This window comes from Dipodomys merriami, unplaced genomic scaffold (genome assembly GCF_024711535.1).
Source record: "Dipodomys merriami isolate MVZ:Mamm:240054 unplaced genomic scaffold, mDipMer1.0.p SCAF_739, whole genome shotgun sequence".
Lineage (NCBI taxonomy): Eukaryota > Metazoa > Chordata > Mammalia > Rodentia > Heteromyidae > Dipodomys > Dipodomys merriami.
Genome location: NW_027206334.1, coordinates 14,755 through 19,833, shown reverse-complemented (window position 1 = coordinate 19,833; position 5,079 = coordinate 14,755). Strand labels below are relative to the sequence as shown.

At 35.1% G+C, this 5,079-nt stretch overlaps 1 pseudogene; it reads right to left on the bottom strand.

The window, feature by feature from the left end:
• Positions 1 to 2,589: 2,589 nt before the first annotated feature.
• Positions 2,590 to 2,689, bottom strand: LOC138818351 (U6 spliceosomal RNA; annotated as a pseudogene).
• Between the last annotated feature and the right edge of the window lie 2,390 nt (positions 2,690 to 5,079).

Sequence of the window (5,079 nt, the reverse complement as noted above, 5' to 3'; positions counted from 1 at the left end):
ATTTCTTCTTTGGGCTGCTGAAAATAATCGGCTTAGTAGAGTGTGGAGACTACTTTCCATAAAGGCCACTCATGTGAATACTAGGGATGACGATGAATATGCCCCTCTTCATCGAGAAGCGTACAGTGGACAGTTAGATATTGTTCGTGAGTTGTTGCCTCAAGAAGCAGATATTCATGCAATAAATGTGAATGGTTGGAAACCCCTGCACAGTGCTTATTCTTGGAATAATACCAGAGTGGCTTCTTTCTTACTTCATCATTATGCAGATAGCAATGCCCAAACTAAAGGCCTCTTAACTCCCTTGTGTTGTGCTGCTGTGTATAGAGATAGCGAAGGTACGCTGGACCTCCTTCTGTTCAACCGTTATATCAAACCAGGACTGAAGAACAAGTTTGAAGAAACTGCCTTTGATATTACCAAAAGGATAAGTATGTATCACTACCTCTTTGAAGTTGTGGAAGGCTGTCGAAAGAAATTTTTCTCTTAAGTCATAATGGTTCAGTTAAGTATCTTTTTTTTTCCTTTTTTTTCTTTTTTTTTTTTTTTTGGTTGAGTTTTTTTTTTTTTTATTTTGAAAATACCATACAGAGGAGTTACAATTACATAGGTAAGGGAATGAGTACATTTCTTTTCAAACATGTTGCCTCCTCCTTTATTTCCCCTTCCCATCCCTTCCCATGTCCTCCCCTCTCTACCCCTCCCCCCACCAAAGTTGTAAAGTTCGTTTTTCGACATGTCTTGTACATCTCATTGTTGCAATGGGTCAATCTGTGTCCCTATTTAAACAATTTGTTTTTCCCCTTCCCTTTCACAAATCATTCCAACATCAAATACAATGAAAGCAGGGATTATACCATGGGAGAGGGACATAAAAAGCAACAAAGAAATCATCTTATAAATATGTTAGAAACAATCGCAAGAAAGAAGAAAAACATTTGAATCCTTATCTTAGGGTTCATTTCGCCAAACATCAACTTATCTGATCATTTTGACTTGTCTCAGACATGTACTAGTTATTGCAAATAAGGGAAACCATGGGACCAATGTTTTTTTGGGCCTGGCTTACTTCACTTAATATTTTTTTTCCAAGTCTTTCCATTTCCTAACAAATGGGACAATGTCATTCTTTCTCATGGAAGTATAGAATTCCATTCCATAGAATTCTATTTTCTCAATCCATTCATCTACTGACGGACATCAAACAAGACCATACTAAAGCTACCAGAACAAATATTTTTATTGCAGCATTATTTAGCATAGCTATTAGTTAAGTTCCTTAAACTTCAAAATGCCAATCCATTCTTTGTGTCCATACAAAATACTTTCACAACCCAAATAACAGCAATATCTTACTGTAAAAATTCTGTGGAATTTTTCCAAATGAATTGCCTGACTTTGATGTAAAAATGTATTTTAGTTGTTTGTATACATCTATAATTATTTCTGCAGATTTTGTGATTTTTTAATCAGAAATAATTTGAACTCATCTGTTGAAAGGAGTAGTACAGAAACTAAAGATATTTGTTTATTGTCTGAAAAAATATTTTTAAAATATTCTATATTCTGTGTTTGAATAATATCCATAATCTATTTCACCCTCTCCTGGATATACTTTGAATTGAACATTGTTTTATAATATATAAATATATATATATATATATATCCATTAATAAATAGTCCTTTCAAATTACATTCCATATAGAAAATTTATGATTCCTTTTTTTCTAGGTCCTTATGAAAGACCCCAGACTCCTAGGAGACTTTCGTCAACGGGAGGGCGCCCCAGAAACTCAGACTCCAGGCTGGGAGATGCAATAAGCAAGAGGAATTTATTTGACGTTTGCGCAAACGGACTCTCTGCCCCGGTCAGTCAGAGAGCCCCGAGCAGCGGTTACAAGCCTTTTTAAAGGCAAAAATCATAAGATTAACGCATAACACAAAGCATCCCATGATTGGTCCATTTAAAGATCATCATATGTGCCAACAATCACTTTGCCACGCGGGAAATTTTGTAACACTCTTTGTAAAACAATTGGTGGTTTAATGGGGGGTTTACATGGTTACAGGCCTATGATTGGTTGACATTTGGCCCAGTTTATGGTCTGGCCAGGTGGTCGTTGTCAAGATCCGTCCCAGGGATTGCTGAACTAAACTGGAACTGAAAAACATGTTCTATCTATAACCGCTGTCCTTGTTCTGGGGTGGGCTGATATCCGGACATCTGGGCAGGCCAATATCCCGCAGTCACTGCCCAGTTTTATCTGCCAGGGAAGGGAGTCTGAATACAAGCATATTTTCAGAAGCAAAATCAGCAGTTAGCAAGTTAGTAATGGCAATGTTAAAGTGAGGTTTTTAATTTTTAACCCTTCACTTATACTAGTATATTTCTTAAGGATAAAATGACCATGTTAACTAATTTCAAAAGTTTTGTAAAGGTTATTGTATATAAAGGCCTTTCTAAGGTGAAGATTTAATCCACTGATATCAAACTCACATTTAATTCTAACACTTGCATGTATTGTCACACGTGTAATTTTGTAATCAACTTTTTAATAACTGTTTTTCATTTCTTGCATCTGAAGAATGAAAACTATGGAATACTTCACAAATTTTCATATTATCCTTGTGCAAGCACCATGTTAATCTCTGTATTGTTGTAATTTGGGTATATGGGCTGCTGAATCATGTAGTATCTTCTAAATTTAAGTAGTTAATGATGCAATCTTTTTACAGGCTTATATCCTTGGGTGCCTTTTTGTAACAAGGAAGCCTTATTGTCCCTAACAATAATATTGATCTTATTTCCCTAAAATAATATGTATAGTGAAAAAAATTTATATTGTTCGGTCGATTGCTCACATTTGTATTTTTTGTGAATGACAATTTTAATTCTTTTTCATTTTAGATTTGATCATACTTTGAAGCACTTATAGCTAGATCCTAAGGTAATGGCTTTTTCCAGTACTTATTTATGCAACTGAGTTAGCTTTGTGGAGCTAATAGATTCAAAGTAAGCCTTGCTTAAGAGCTACTTCTAAACTTCTGCAGCTGACATTTTCCCAAATGAGGTCTTACCGGCACAAATGTCTACCTGACCCTTTATCCTTCTTCCATGTAGGAACAGACCAACAGAATATCCTATCTTTACAGCATAGTTTGTCTTACTGGAACAAAACTAATCTTAGTTACAAGTGATCATAGAGAGATGAACAGTTAAGACAGAAGTGTTCAGACTAGAAGGAATTTTATCAAAATATAATTGTTTATTATACTTAACATTCCAAAAGTAGCAAAAGCCAAGAAGCTGAAAAAATTGTTCATATGCATGATTACCTAATGTCTGGCCTGTCTACCTTCCAACCAGGCAGAAACTTACACTACTGACTTTCTATCACCAAATATTTTCATAGTTGCAGGAGAAGTCCATATGTTTCCCCACTTTATTAGGCCTTACATTGGCAATGTTTTAATCACAGTGTTTCCTCTTGCCTCCAGGCTGTAAATCTACAAATGGTAAACTTTAGGTCTATCTCTACCAAACACTGAGGTAGAGATAATGCAATAATACTTTAAGAGTTGTCTTTGATACCCTAACTGCAACAGAACAATGCAAAACATGTGCCCTTTTGTACTATATATAGTTATATAACTTATATTTATATGTGGCGATTTTATATTTCACACAGTGAAACTTATTAGAATTAGTTGATAATATGACAAATACATTGATACTTATATATTCCAATAAATAGAATTGGAATATAAATAATTAGGTTTATAATACATACTAGAATATAAAAAGTATCAATGTAATGTCTTCAGTATAATCTTGTGTTACCTTCTAAGTGTTCTTGTTCTTCTGAATTCACATGGTAAAAAAAAATGTTTTCCTCTAATTTATATGGGATTTTACTCTGTTGTTCTGTTTGGTTTTAAACTCACGTGTTCCAAACTGTTTTTCTCCACATTTCTGAAGCATTCCTATTGGTTATACCCAAATTTTGTTGATATGATGTCTAAAAGATATTATTCTTTTGCAAGACACATGGGTCTTTGGATCCCAGGTCCCAGTTACCCACATCATCAGATAACAGGGTCAAGACTTCTTACCTAGACCCATGCAACATTCCAACAGAAAGTAATTGAAGAGCCATGCCAATTTCTCATTTCCTATAATATTTCAGGCCCCAATTCCTTGAGAAGCAGGAATTAGCAGTAAACAATAGTGAAATGCAAGGCAACATAAAATGAAGGATGAGATCACAAAATCTGAGAGAAAGAACTGTAATTCCAACTTTCAATTTACAGATGACCAGCCCATATCTGTGAACAAGATCACAAAGTGTCAAAAGATTATTGTTAATATCCCTCCCCTAGTGATTAATGAAAGATTCCAGTCCAGCATAAGTAGGATAGAAAAATAGCTCCTGGAAAGATACAATTGGTCTACCAAAGCCAGGAAAACGTGACTTAGAGGTCAAATGTAATTCAGAAAATATCATTAATTGAGAAGATCCTTAGTGCTTCAAAACAATGGTATGTCAGTAGAACTTGGTTCTGTGGTATAAAAATGTTGTCATTCTCATCACATTTAATTTCCTGCAAGTGTATTCTTTTCAAATAATCTTTGAAAAATCACATTCACAAGCCAGGCGCTAGTGGCTGATGCATGTAATCCTAGATACTCAGGAGGCTGAAATCTAGGATCATTGTTCAAAACCAGCCCAGGCAAGAAAGTCTGTGAGACTCTTATCTCGAATATCGGAAGTGGTGTGTGGCTCAAGCGGTAGAGTGCTCGCCATGAGCTGAAGAGCACAGGGACAGTGCCCAAGCCCAGACTTCAAGCCCCATGACCTACCAAAAAAAATCATATTCGCGAAAATACCATTTGACAAATAGATGATACTTAGTCACAATAGAGTTACAATAAAGTTGATTTATTTACACTGCACTAATGCCAATCAGGTACAACCATTTATTAAAGTGTAGAAATAGTACCACCTACCATTTGTGTTGTTCATTTGGTGCTTTCCAAAATTTGTTAAATATATCATCCTCTCATATTTCAAACCTAAA